At 40.2% G+C, this 15,264-nt stretch overlaps 1 protein-coding gene across 4 annotated transcripts in view; it reads left to right on the top strand.

The window, feature by feature from the left end:
- The window catches only part of PRKAG2 (protein kinase AMP-activated non-catalytic subunit gamma 2), a 243,861-nt gene that overhangs the window by 43,912 nt on the left and 184,685 nt on the right, over nucleotides 1–15,264 (top strand). Inside the window, exon 1 of one of the 4 annotated variants that reach the window (XM_061474367.1) lies at nucleotides 2,734–2,804. The exons of the other annotated variants lie outside the window; for them this stretch is intronic. The gene's annotated coding sequence lies outside the window, so the exon portion shown is untranslated. Of the gene's footprint in view, nucleotides 1–2,733; nucleotides 2,805–15,264 lie in introns of those variants that run through there. 4 annotated transcript variants of the gene reach the window in all.

The raw sequence follows: 15,264 nt of genomic DNA, 5'->3' as shown, positions 1-15,264 counted from the left end.
TGCAACACATCTTGTGTAAGGTTTTTGAGAAGGACCAGAAAAATGGCTTTAGGGAGCAAGGGCTTCTTATGACAAGTTGAGTAGGTTTTGTTGGAGGTTTAGCTAAAGAATATGGCTGGCATACTCTGAACACTAAAAGGGTCACTGTCTGACATGTAGTCACATGTTGTGTACCTGTTTCTTTCCAAATTTGGAAAGCAGTTCAGAATTAACTTTTCTGAATCATCCTATATTTTTATGTTGACCTTCACATTATACATAGAATGACTCTTTTCCAGATGCCCACAGCCATTCCTAATCTTCCAGTCAGACATCTGAACTGTTTCTGTTCTGCAGATCTGTCAGCTATTTGGTCTCCACAATAGCAGCAGAACTTCTTGAGACAAAAAAAAAATACTAGAAATACTAGAAATAGCTATTATTCCTTTCCCTTTTTGTTCTAAAAGATGCATAAAAGAATAAGGAGCCTTCTTCAACGTGCCATTTGTTTCCATTTCCTGTTCCTGTAGGAAAATCCTATAGGCAGCCCTATCATATCTTCCCTGTAATAAACTTCATCAGTCTGAAAAGTAGTGATGTTTCCTCCAGAATTTCACTCTTTTCCCTTCCTATTTTCCAACCTAAGGTTATTCAGTTTCCTTTCTCTAGTTGCACCCACAAAGTGTCGTTTATCTCATTTCTCCCATGCTGCTGTTTATTTACCTTATGTAACTTTGCAGAAGGATCACATGCACTCTCAGCTGTCAACTGTGCAACTCAGAAAGCTAAGCTCTTTTAGTCACGTTCCACAAAGGAAATTCCATGTTCCTCTCATTGTCAAAATAGACTTCTGGTGTACCTGTTCCCATCTGAATTAACCTTTCCTGAGTAGATGACCAGAACTGTAGACGTTATTCCAGATGAGTTTTCACAGTGTTAATATATAAATGTATATTACCATTTAATACCATATATGTATATGGCATTAAAGTTCTGGAGGCTTCCTGATGCATGCTCTGACATGCTTTGTACATAGCAGCATTACAATGATTGCTCCTAGTTAACCTTTCAAGACAGGTACACTTCAGTTTGTCTGTATCCAGCTGTAGAATGCTCACGTTTTAGACAAAATTATAGTCTATGAGAATATAGTTTAGGGTTTAAACTAAATTCATTAAAATAAATTGATTAAATTAATCTGATTTCTCATGCTTAACTCATTGTTGTTATCCAGTCCATCCTGTGAGATATTCTGGTGCTTCTGTTAGGGAGTGATCCCAGTAAGTTGGTGTCATCACCAAGGTGTCTGGCTTAGTTTGCACATACTGAGGTTGTTTACCTGGGTTTCAGTAAATTGTTTTCTGGAAAGAGTATTACTACTCTTTGCACTAAGGATTTAAAATTCCGTGTTGTCCCCAGTGCTGCCTGGGATGCCAGGAAGAGAGAGCACAACAGACTCTTCCCTACTCTCAGCTGCGATAGCTGACACTTGAGTTGCCCGATGTGACAAAGATAAACAGCAAGAGAATGCATAGTGTGCAACAGAGAGTTTGCTGCGTACAAACTAAGTCTTGAAAGAATTCACTAAGAAACAGATCTTTCCCACATCTGCCTGGCTTATCCCTAGGCCAGCTCACAGAAATGGCACAAGCCAGACCTGTGTTACTCCATGAGACCCTACCAGATTTCATGGCCATAATGACAGTGATAGAGCTTTTTGATTCAATGTTGTTGTGATTTTTATTTTTTTTCAATTTGACAAAGAATTTATTTTTCTCACTTTGTCTTCTTTATTCTTATTTTAGCTAAAACTTAGCTTGAGAAAATGTTCATCTGAGGGCAACATCTGTCAAAGTTTGTTGAACTATGGTCCACTAAAACAGAGATTATATTTCCTAAGTATTTGTGTAGCATTTGCTATAGGTTGTACATCTTGTTGGTCTCTTGTTGCAGATTTATGAGTGAAAATATATCAGTTTCATGCTGGAAGATAAACTAATTATATGACCAAATTGTTAATACAATACTAAGCGTGTTTAATTAGGCTATTTTTGTCATGCTTGCAGCAGTTGCATCTGTCCAGAACTTCAAATTCACAGTAGCGAGTGTGATTAGACTAAGCGGATGGGGTAGATGTTTGGTAGTTTGGCTACAGCAGCATGACCTTTGGAGCTAAGCCTGCTTATACTTCAGTCTCCCTCTGTTTAGAATAACCTGCTTTTCACACTTGTTTTACTGATAGGGTATATAGTTCTTGAAAGAAGCTGAGCTCAGTTGAAGCTGAGCTGCTCAGGTGCTGCTTCAGGGTCTTCTCCAGCTGGCTTGAGAGGTTGATAATGCTTGGAATAATTCTTAAAGCTTTGCTTCCTTCTTGTTCCTGCTACACTTTATAAACTTTTCTTATTCTCTGCTTCCCTGTCCTATCTCCTTTTTAAAAAACTTTCTTTTTGCCATGTTTTTTCTCTGGTCTCTTTGAAGGATGTGAACTGTCCCTTTTCAGTGGTGATATTCAAGGGAAATAAAAGGTTAATACAAAACTTGTGCAAATAATGATTTGTTTCCAACAGTGCTACCAGCTGAATTTGCTTTCAGCTGCATTGTGTGCTGAAAACTGATGACTTACAATTGCCTAAAGCTGATGTGAAGCGGGAGCAGCTGTGGTATAGTTGGATGGCAGAAGCTTGCAGAAAAAACTGGTTTTGTTAAAGCTGGAAAAGCATGTCATTTTCTCCCCTTCTTGTGTAAGTAGGTGCTCTGAAGGTTTTCTTGTGCTGTTGGATACCTGTTGTGAAGCAGCAAGATTTCAAGACCAAAGTTGTTTGCACGTATGTAAACTAACATAGTGAAATGTTTAAATAATTGTTTTGGTAGTGCTTATATATTATTAGTAAGGATTTTCTTTCTTTTTCTATGGACTTAGTGCTTCTGGAAAAGTTGCTGGATTAACAGCCCTGGAGTAGTCCATTTATCCAGAGAGCAGGTGCTGCCTAGCACTGCCTTGGCTCACCTGCCGGTCTAGAACACTGTGAGAGGATGCTGGGGTCCATTTTGGTGTCTGTTCACCCCACTGCCGTCCTGTGGAGGTCTGAGAAGTTATGCTTTCCTGAAAGCTGTGATAATTTTCTGTTGCAGACTGTGGATCATTTGAAATTCAACCAAGTACAAATTAATCTCATGGCAGTGAACCTGATTTATGAGGGCACTCTCTGGGAGGGCTGGATGGCATTTGCTGCGCCAAGGGAACTGTCTCTCTATGGCTGGTGATTCTGGAGAGAAACCAGCTGCTGCACTCTTGACTATATTCTTACCAGCTTCTCTTTCTGCTTTGCTGCTGTTGGGACCAACGTAGTTCTACCAGAGAGGATTTTCTTCTGGGAAAATGTGTTTTTATACTATTACCTAGAGTCTTTTCATCTATGCTACCAATATTACTGCTGCTTCCCCTGTGGCTGCAGCACATATGTCAGTGTGTTGCCATCAATGCTGAGCGCTTCGTTGTTTCCTTAATCTGTGCTGACTCCATAGTTTCTGGCTATTATCAGAAAAATGCAATTGCGTATGGTCCACTAGACTTCATGTTCTCGCCTGCGTCATCACATGAACTTGCATTAGAACTGACTAGATCTTCCCTACAAAGAGAGGAGAAAACAAAGGGGAAGGAAGAGTGTAAGTGGCTCTTCTTATCAGAAAAAGAGAGGATTTGTTTTCACAGACTAAGCTTCTAGTGCTGAATGACATAAAGAAAGAGATAATAGAGCTGCTAAGTGTTTGAGGAGGGTTGTGGGGACAAAGTATTCTCTCCAAAGAGGATACAGAAGACAAAACAAAGCAAAACCAATGCAATTATGGAAAGAAAGATACACACCTCCAAGAGGAAGCTTAGCAGAGAAAATGGGCATCAGGCAGCAAAGTTATAATGTCTACATTAAGGAAGCCAGGGCCAAGAGAGGAGGCTGGTGAAGGTCATTGTCCAAGTAACAGAGATAAGATTTGTAGGCAACAGACAAGAAATTTAAAAGGGCAAGGGGTCTCATTTTCCTTACCTTCATCCCAAAGATTTTGCCATAGCTGTGCTTCTTAGAAGAGTTCACAGAATCATAGAATGGTTTGGGTTGAAAGAGACCTTACAGGTCATTGAATTCCAACCCTCTTACCATAGGCAGGGACACCTTCCGCTAGACGAGGTTGCTCAAAACGCCATCTAAGCTGGCCTTGAACACTTCTAGTGATGGGACAGCCACAACTTCTCTTGGCAACCTGTTTCAGTGCCTCGTGAGATTAGATGAACAGGCTGAAATAGTGGTGGCAGAAAATCTAACCTTTGCTCTTGGTTAAGTACCCAAGGGGATACGCATGGAAAGAGAAACTCCTGGGAAAAGCTGTAATGAGATACCTTCATGTTTCCAACAAATCTGAGAACTTCATAAGAGTCAAACAGTCCAACCCTCCTGCAATGAGCAGGGACATCTTGAGCTAGATCAGGTTGGCCAGCCCCACATCTAGCCTGGTCTTGAATGTCTCCAGGGATGGCACATCCACCACCTCTCCAGGCAACCTGTACCTTTTCTTCTTCAATGGGTTTTGCTGTATTTGCCATCTGAGTTTCTCATGTCCTGGACTACACAAAGCAGGGCTGCGTCAAAACAGAACAGTCGACTTGTTATTAGTAGCTTGTTTGTTTGTCCTCAGGCCTATTTATAAAAACAGCCCCAGGCAGGGAATTCTGCCAGCAGCCCAACCACTAAACAATTACAGATCTTTTCTTGGAGCAGTGTGTTCACATCTATGTAATCATTCAGCAGCAAACCATAGCCCCTCCTCACATGTGTATGAAAATAGCCAGTTTTATGTGCAGCACTTTTAATTTTTATTTTATTTTAAATAAAAAGACAGGCTCAGAAATTTTCCATGTTAAATTTTGTATTTTTATATGCATTAACTTACAGGGGTCACTGTCAGTTTAGTGAAACCGGGCCCAGTAAGATACACAGAACTCAAAACGAAGTCAAAATGGTCAAATAAATATTAATCAAAAACTATACATAGGCTGCAGACTCAGCCAAGGAATTCAGGGGACTGGTACTCACAAAGGGCCAGGTTTTTCAGCTCCCTCTGGTAAGGCTTAAGCAAAAAAACAAAATGAACCCCTTCTGCAAGAGAGAAAATTCGTTTATTTTGAAAGGTTACAGTAATATCTGTGTTTATTGGTGGTATGATACTTCAAAGATTTCAGCCTCTGACTGTGGTAGATGGTTGATTGGTTTTGCATGGATAGTGTTGCAATGCAGAAGAGATGCACTTTTTAATTTGGGCATGTAGAATGACGGGGACCAAATGAGTCCCCTGGTGGCAAAAATATGCTGGAAGTAATAGGAGGCTTAAACATTAGGATCTGGCTTTTGGTTTTGTTCAGGCTGCTGTGACAGCATAGCAAGAGGATTTTGTGGGAATAGCGTGTTAAACAACAGGCAGTAAACAAGTCTAGTAAATCTTATGAAAAGTGGGAAATGAGATTCACAAATGAGACTTTGTTGGGGAGCCCTCTCCAATGGAGACGGAAAACTTTGTACAAGGCTGGATCACTTTGTGGTGCAAAGTACAAAAGTCGTGAACCAGAACATCTCTGCTTGGAGAATGCTTATTTGTTAGTCAGATTAGTTGTATTTCAGGGTTTGAAATGTTCTTTTGGAACTTGAAATATGTGTCTGTGTTTGCTAGATGTGATGCAAGGTTTTGACATTTTTGCATTTGATTTATAACTTAAGCCTTAAGGAAGACCTAGAACTTGGGATTTAAGTCCAAATCACGTAGAACTTCTTAGATCTTCAGATATTATTATTTTTTTTTCCTGTTAATTTATTATTATTTTGATTTATTCTTCCTTGGAGGGAAAACAAAGCAAACCTGCCTGGCTGCCATGGAGAGGTGTGGCGGGGAGGGTCTATCACTCAGATAATTTAGGCCCTGATTATATAAATACAATCTTGAAACATTTAATCCATCCATTGATGCCTGAAGATTTAGGCAAATGTTGAAGTAACTTAAAAATCAGATGCTGTGCCTAGGACTAGAGTTGGAAACTCAGAAACCCCGTCTCCTTTTCCTGTGTACACATATTTCTGGAAAACATTCTCTGTTAAAGGTAAGACAGAGCCAGAGTCACTGCATATCAGTGCATGCAGCACATATGCAGCAAATTGGAGGGATTTAGAACATGGATGGTGGAAGCTCACAGCATTGTCTGCTGCTGCTCCTACCCAGCAGCCTGGTAATGTGAATGAGAAAGATTGTATTTTAGGATGCATACTCTGTCCCTGTTAACTTTTCAGGTTAATGGGAAAAGACGAATTATGTAAAATTTTGGATGACATCACTCAAAAATGAAGTCATGCAGTATTGAAAAGCATATACATGTCTTGAACTAGGAGGTGAGGTAGTTGTAAGGAATTTGTATAGCACTTGTATAGCCTTTCTTCTTTTCACTTGTTTACTTTGTCATGTGCATGCTAGTATATAATATCGGACTAAGTGACCTTTTCTTCCTCCTTCCCCACCCCTCCTTTCCTTTTCTTCTTAAGAATTTAAAAATGAGGAGCGGAACAGAAATACAGCTCTCAGTTCCTCCTTTTTGCACAGAGCCCTTGTTGGATTGCCTTGTCTGCCTTCCCCTCCAGATTATTCAGCCACTCGTCTCTATATAAAGGGTTAAGACCTGATGTTGAAACCAGTCTCCTGTTTACAGTCATTGCAGAACTGTAGTATGGAAATTTCCATCTGCAGCAAGATTAAAAAAAAAGGAAAAAAATCCCTGCTGATTTTGTGAACATTTAGATCCAAATAAAGGAATAGTGGCTGAATCAAGCTTGTTAATTCTGATTAGCACATACAGTGTGTTCAGCCAAAGAGGGCTAAGCTAATAGTCCCCTGTCCTCTGAAGAAATTAGCTTGCTCTGCTACCACAGCCAGTGAAAGTTTTTCAGTCTCAGCACAGGAATCACAGTTTCATTTGCATAAGTACCTAAACTGCTCAACTCTGATAATCTTTGCATTGGGGTCTTCTAAAGTGCAGTGCTTCCCCTTCTCTAGGGAGACACGCTCAAGGTAAAAAATATTGCCTTTGTAAACTGTTGCTAGCAGTGTGTTAATTTTTCTTGTTACTTGGTTCTTCCATCTGGTTGGGCAATGACAAGTACAAGGATGTCAGTGCTTTTGCAGAGTAGCTTTCTGAGTGCAAGATATCTGTGACAGATTTAAGTCTATGATTTGATTATTTCAGGAAGGAAAAAAAGGTCTGTGGATCCTACAGGCCTTTTGAAGAAACTCGACATCTGCTTGACTTCTCCAAAAGCAAGACCAGTGCTATCTCTATTTCGCATGCTGTGTGTTACGCATTTCCAGAATCACAAGGGGTGTAATGTCACATAGAATTTGCTGGATTTTTCCATATCAGTTCTGAGCAGGCACTAAGAAAGCGCCTATCGTCCTACACCCGCAGCTGCTGGCTTGCTCCTTCCCTGACCAGCCCTGTAACATAGTGTCACATAGTGCTCTTGCGGAGCACAGAAGAGTAAACTGCTTGTATTTAAAACACTGAAAACTTAAAAACTTGTATTTAAGACTCTGGTATTTTGTATCAACTGCAGAATTTAAATTATTGTTGCTGTGTTAAGTCCCTGACAGTAGCAGATTGCAAAAAGCAAACTTCATGACAAAATACACAGCTGGGAAGAGATTCTTTCCCAAGTTGATGCTTCTCAGTTGTGTACAAGTCAAGGTTTGTCGCTGGGCCAGTCCAGGGAGGAGCGCTTGATATGTTTGTGAAATGATATTGCTCGTCTGTGTGCAGCTGAGAGGCAGATCCTGTTCTTGTGTGCTGTGTGCTCAGTGCTCACTTGAGCATGCCTGGACACTGACTAATGAGCTTGGCCACCCCAGCATCTTCAGGCTGCTCTAAGTGACTGTGGGACTTTTTTCATGTAAGCAAGATTGAGGGTGTTCCTCTTCCTCGAACTTTGTTTTTAGGATAAGTTATAATAATCTTCTCTTGCCTTTGTAAACCCCAACCCAAAGCTCTGCATAGCAATAATAATCAAGGATAGTAATTCAACATTATAGTGAATTGTATTTGCAGAGGCTTTTACAAGCATTACGCAGCTAACTGTCGCAACAGTTTGGCTGTACACAAGCATTACAATTGCTTTGTAGCTGTGGAAACCCCTTGCTGAAGTGCAGAGCTGTATTGAAAGTACAATTGAAATAAATGGTGGCACTGGGATGGATTCCAGAAATACCTTTTGCCAGATTAAGGCAGGATGCTTGGGTTTACCTGGCAATGGAAAATACATGATAATACATAACCTCTGTACTTACTGGGAAGAGGAAGCATCCCCAGACAGCATCTGAGGGGGTGTACCGTGCATGTTTTTAACTCTGCATTGACAGCTGCAGATGATCTCTGGTTGAATAGCACAGAACGTGGTGGGCTTTCCCCGTTCCTGCGTTGGTTACATGTAGAGGTGTTGGCCTTGTGCTCACCAGCTCTCTGCTGCAGAGCACACTGGAACAGTCAAGCAGGATTTGTCCAGGGGAATGAGGAAACACTGTAAGAATCAGGATCAGAATTTGTTTTTAATCTGACTGCCTTTAGGTTGCCAGAATTCACATGAAACATTACCTCTGGCACAAGGAATTCTTAAGTGATTCCTTGTAGGCTGTTTTAATTGGCCATGGAGTTGTTCCCCTTGTACCGTCCTTGTGTTAGAGGAGGACAACAAAAAGGTGAACGTAGATATGCAGATGAAATACTGATGTCATTAGTATTTCCACCTCAGTGCTTACCTGGGACTCACAGGCACTGCCCTGGTCTCAGGGTGCTTTTCTAAAGCTACTGTGCCCAGAGAACACCCTACTGCTATTACTGAAGATGGAGCATGGTCTCTCCAGCTTCACCAGTGGTGGGAAAGGCAGTGAAATGGGAACAAGGCTTCTGTGCTCTTAGCTAGTCCTAAAGCCATGGCTTGAAAGAAAACCAGGAAAAATCTGTTTCACAGCTTTATTTCCATTTCCAGTTCCATTGTTTTTGCTTGCACAGACAGTCTTCCTAATTTGTATAGAAAGAAACATCTACAGTGGAAGAGAAAATATCTTAAAAATGAGACAATACTCATACACCCCTCTGGGGGAGATCACACAAAGTTTCCAGGCTTTATTGTTGAGAGATGTGCTGGTAAGATACATCTGGGTCTGCATGCATGGGTTTGTGTGGTAAAACATGAGCACTTCAGATTAACGGTGAAATCCTGGCAGGGGTCAAGCCAGTGGGATTTTAGCCAGTGATTTTAATCAGAGCCAGAATTTCACCCCAGGTCTATAATCTTGTGTAATCTGTCTTTGAAGTCATGTGGATTTTTAACCAATGCTTTATATAATAACAAAACAATTCACCACCAACCCAATACTGTCTGTTTTCCTGCGTAACCAAAACTGAATGTTCCACATGTGTTTTTCAAAAACTAAAATGGTACTGAATTATTTTTTTCCCTTTTTTGGAAGATGGGGTATTTGTAGAGTCAATTTGATGGCGTGGGTATATTTTTCTTTTAAACCCCAAGTCTGACCTCATAGCTAACCATGCTTTAAGCTTGAGGTTGGGATAAAGACTTATGCAGATCTCTTCCAGCCTGAATTTGTGGTCCTGTTTTAGGTCTTAGAGAGCTGCCTTTTAGACTTATCTGCTGGTTAAAAATCTGATAGGCTGCTGAAAATGCAGTTTGTCTCCTAAAAATGAATATAATTATTAACAACAGTTCCAAGTAAGAATTTCTGAGTTTAGGTGCATATTTGAGGCCTTGTGGCCAGGCACTGGCACTACTAAAACCTGAGGAACTTCCATCTTCAGCTTACATGGCCCCAGAATTTTACTCTGTCATCAATCCAGTATTAGGGAATTTTAAGACTGTAGGTGTGTTTTGAGCCTTAGGAGCAAAAGAGAAGGTGAGATGAAATCACCTTCAGTACTATAGTCAAATGCTCCCATGTCAGAGTGAATTAGAGGAGTATCACACAAAATCTTTGAGGCCAGTACTCCCGTGGTGTATTGAAAGTGCTTGTTTCTTTCAGATCACCAAATATACAAATCCTAGGAGGTTTTCAAAACAAGACTGGCTAAAGCCCCATGCAACCTGGTTGGAGGTCACTGTTGACCTTGCTTTCAGCAGTAGGTGGGTCTAAAGACCTGGAAATCCCTTCAACTTTGAATTGGTTTATGACTTTGAATCATGCACAATCTCCTTGAATAAGCATTAGCAGGTCCTTGTTAAATACTGACTATAAGTTATTAGGTGATAATATATCAGATAATCTTTCTAGTGCAGACTGTTTTTAACTCCTGTACACATGGAGGACTGGAAGCTGGATTTTTGCTTTGCGTTTAAATTACTCAGTTATTCGACCCATAATTAATGTTTTTGAGGCTTCAGTGCCAGTTACCTTCGGAATTGGAGATCACTGGTGGAAGGTATACAACAGGTCAAACACAAGTGCTTGAGAGTAATGAAAAAATTGCTATATAGCATTCCTTGGCCTCTGCAGAAATCAACCCATGTGGGAAGTGCAGCCTTTGAGGGATTTTATGAATCTCTCTTTCTTGCTGCCTGCATTAATGTAAAGTCCTGGTTCCTATCGGTGCTAGGCTCTATAGAGGCGTACAATGAAAGAAATATTTTGGTCTAAGGAATTTATATCATGTATCGTCAAAGCTGAGGAAGGGCTTCAACAGAAACCTAGGCAGGTAAATTACTTGCTGGAAGTCAGAATGTATGCTAGCAACAGACAGGACTCTTGATTCCACGTGCTGTTGACTTCATGATGAAATCTTCCGGTATTTAGGAGTTGTGATCTACATCTGGGAAGATTTTATACTCCTCAACAGCAATATCTTAATTCAGGGGTAAAATCGCTGTTGACCTGTAAATCAAAATACACATATTGATTTACAAACAGTTAAGGAAATCTTTCTGGCTGTATTAATTCACCTATGTTGTCAGTTTCATGACTTACCTTTTTCAACCTCAGTTGCATAGAATTGCATAGAATTTTGCATTTTGTTAAAAATAATCAGCTGGCAGTTCCTGTTCTTTTGTGGCTTCTTCATTTGCATGATTTTTATCTTAATTTTTTTTTTAACCTTTCATTTCCTTTCCATTTTTCCCATCTTCAAAGAAAAACCTGTGCCCTTACAGATCAGTCAGGTTTGAATGAACTTGCAAGTATCTGACTCAAGCTAAATTTGCTGCAGAACACATTTTTTTTAAGCTATGAGTTTGGTAAGGGTTAACTTTATATTGCTTAGAGTTGAATGTTCCAGCCTGGGAATTGTTTCAAGTGGCAGATTAAGAGGTTTATGAAGAGGTTTGTCTAAAGTAGGTAGGATTTGCAATAGCAGGTGAAATAATTTGCCAGCAAAGTCTGGTAACCTGCCTCCAGGAGTGGTCAGTCTCTAATGCTGTGGTGAAAATTTGCTCTTTTCTCAGCCTTCCATGTACAATCAGGTTACTTGTATAATGCATCATAGGATAACTTGGATACCAGCTCTATATCCTCCACCTGTCTGACCTGTCAACACACCAGGCCTTCCTTGTCATCAACCTGAGGAATGGAAAGATGGACATAGGTAACAGTATAATCTCTTTGTCTAGTTCCTGAATTCCATGTGAACAGGAAGGTTTGGGTTTTTTTTCCCCCCATCCCTCTTTTATTTTGTGCTTCCAGAGAGAGTGCAGGCTGTAATCAGTCACGTGGCTTGCTTTCTGCGTGATGACTGTCAGCACTTGAAGGAAAACCTTAAATTGCCAAGCACTGCTGTAAATTGGACAGGTTGCTGCATGGCTGGTTGGGCATTGTACCATGCCCATGTCTCTCCAGCTAAAAGCAAAGAGAATAAAGTGCTGTGTTGAAATGGAAGCTTTACATTTTTGGCTGCTTTAAATTCTCTTTTTGAGCTTTTGCATTCATAATCAAACACATTTAAAGATAGCGTTTACTGCTTTGACACTAATCAGGCCAGTGTTTCTGTACCTTGAAACTCCAAAACTTGCTCAATTATTAAATGTCATACCACGTCAGGGTCATATTTCACCCTTGCTTGCCCTCTCAGCACCTATTTATTGTATAAATATTACCACAGCGAGACCACTCGGTGGAACAGGGCTTTCATCAGTGTTTCTGCTTTCATCAGTGTTGCCCAGGCAGCACATGAAGCAAAATCTCTAAGCAGTGAAGCAAACAAAGACAATAGTGTGACTTGGTGTAACAGTACATTGGCAACCAGTGCACCTCTCCCAACTCCAGCCTCCATCTTCTCATGGGTAATGGAGCTGGTTGCAGAAGGGTGTGTTGTCTGAGGAACATTAATGAGTGAGGGCACTTTTTACTCTTGAATCTGTGATTGACTTTGTGGGCAGTCTTTGTGCTGCATTCTCGCTACTGGTGAAATGGGAAGTGTGTGTGTGTTTTGCAAGAATGCCGAGATGTAGCTAAAGTGTTTGGTGGACAGCTTGGATGGAATTTTAGCCTCGTTGGAGCATTTTGCAATGTAAACATAGAATAAAAAAAAGTACCTGATGAGAAAGCATACTTGATCTGTTTGTACTTTTTCTGGATCTCTTTCCTAAAAGTGATCCCTGAGTTTTGCTGAAGGGAAGGTGCAGTTTCTGCAAAAATAAAGTCATGTTTCTGGTGCCAAAGGATAGGTGATTATGCAGACAAGAGAACTTGAGAGACAAAAAGGTTGCCACCTGCAGGACCTTGCTCATTCACTCTGGGAGCAGAGGGCTGGCTAAAACCCACTGTCCACCAATCTCGGTTAAAGTTCTGAGTGCACAGGGAAAACGTAGTTGATGTTGACAGAGCAAACAAGAATGGTATCTGTATCTACATATTTGTTCATGTGTGCCAGAGGTTATTTTCTATTCAAATTGTGAACTTTTTTGAAAGCTATAGACTTTGCATAGAATTCTGTTTGTGGGAAGTTGTTCTCTAGCATGAATAATTTGAATACATAAGCACTGAATAAAAGGGAAAAAAATGATTACAAATGTTGTGACTGTGAGAATATGTTGAAGACTATAGTATGTGAGAGAGTTATTAGAACCACTTAAGACCAGGACTATCCAAATACATATTTTTCTTTCAGTTTGTGATGTGTGGTGAAGGCAGGTCTAATGTTATGAAAACTATATTTAATTCTTCCTCTGCATTGTCAGAGAGCTCATAATTATATTTTCTGTTGTGGGAAAAAGCAATTGAAACTAGAACGGATTCAGCCTTTCTGAAATCAAAGCCAAGGTCTTAAGCCCCATCTCTGTGACACACCTGGAAGCACTGGCTTCCCATTCTGGACCTTTGGAGAGGACTCAGTTCAGTCTCTTGCACTGAAGCAGGATAGGTGTAGCTAGATTGGACAGAGGTCATTGGGGGCCAATAGGTCACACAGAGCCAGAGGGACTGACAAAAAGAGGGAACACATGCTGAAGCAGTACATGGTGCTTCTACAACCAACTCTCTTATCCTGGTCCTGCACACAGACAGATGTACAGGTTGTAGAACTGCCTCTACTGAATCCAGATGAGAGGATGGGATGATGCTACACCTCCCTCATCCAAGACCACCATTTCCATGAAAGTAGGCCACCTCTAGCTAAGCTTGTTTTGGTAGAAGTTGTTACTTGTAGGGTATGCCATCTTCCAAAGCAGTGAGTGGGTTCTGCATCACCCCTTGGTACTGTCTTAAACTTTGTCATCATCTTGACAAGAAATTATCCCTAGTGCGCAACCTAATTCTTATTTCCTGCCAATTAAGTTGATTTATTTTTGTTCTTGGCTTAGTGACCAAGGAGACTTTTTGACCATTTATGTGTTATTGCTTTTCTTCTCTTTCCTAGTCTTGAAACCCCAATTTTATCAACCTACAGTACATATTTGCTTTATTTGATAATCCTCCTCTTGTTCTCAGGATTGTTCCATTTTGGGGCACTGTGTTTTGAAGAATCTCTGGACAAATAAGGTAGAGAAGGGAACTCACAAGAGTCGTATGAAGTGGAAAAATTGGACATTTGTCCTGGTTTGCAGCAGTTTTGTGTCACTGACTCATCCTCAAGCAGTTATCCCTTTTAGCAGCTCGGCTAATGGCCAGCTGTTCCCTGCTTCACATTTGGGCATTTCCTTCCTCCTTTCTCTAGCACTTTTTAGTTTATGGTGCTTTATTTCACAGATGAGGATCAGTTCTCAGTTTTCGAGATCATACTGGTTACTCTTGCTGTCCCTAAGAAAGCTCATGCAGTCAAAATGAAATGATTTCATAATTATTATGAAGTAATCTTCTCTAATCTCTTATCCAGGTAATAAATAAAAGCACTGCCTACAACCAGGCCAACAGTAATGCTGTGCTGGAGTCTTCCAACTTTAGTGGCAAGCCATTGCTAGTTACTAGTTCCCTTTCTGAGGTCCTTTTGAGAGTGGGCACTCTCGCAGTGATTTTTAGCTGCACCTTATTTCTCTAATTTGGTTATGAGAATGTCCCGTGTAGCAATGCAAGAAGCTCACCAGAATTCAAAGCATATTGTATCTACTGTCTTCTTGACTCAAAAGCTGTTTACTGCTTCACATTAATTTAAATTTTGATTTATTCTTAACCTAGCCATGTAAGTTATTTATTTTAATCTCATCTGAGTAGCCACAGTAATTCACTGATCCCACAAATTACAGAATATGGTTATGCCTCCTGCTCTGTAATTCCCTCACTTGGATGATAGAAAGTACCAAAAACCAAAAAAAATCTCCAATGCAGTCATATATATATATATATATATATATATATATATATATATACTTTTTTTTGGAGGCTTTTGTTTACTGCCTGTATACAGGTTGAGGGGAAAAAAAAAAGAGTTAAAGATTTCCTCTGCAGACCTAGTTTGTCACATAGGTTACTCGAGTGGGTAGAAAATACTTCTCGTGCTGGTGGAGAGCAGAGTGTTATTTCCTTTGGCAACAGAAATATTTCAGAAGCTTCTATACACTTTTTTTTTTCCTCTATCTGTGCTTAGAAATGACTGAGCTTTGTATTATTGCCAATCTAAGACTGTTCTATCATGTAACACATCGTACAACTCCAGTAATATTCCGTGATTTATGTCTGCTCTAGCACCTTACAGCATCTGTGTGCAAACCATGTTTTCTTGACTAGTTTTGCTTTTTAATTCTTGCTCTAATATGCTTTGCCATTTAT

This window comes from Pezoporus flaviventris, unplaced genomic scaffold (genome assembly GCF_033815535.1).
Source record: "Pezoporus flaviventris isolate CSIRO_AGI_PZ_B2104156 unplaced genomic scaffold, CSIRO_AGI_Pfla_v1 ptg000079l, whole genome shotgun sequence".
Lineage (NCBI taxonomy): Eukaryota > Metazoa > Chordata > Aves > Psittaciformes > Psittacidae > Pezoporus > Pezoporus flaviventris.
This window is presented reverse-complemented; position numbering and strand designations above follow the sequence as displayed.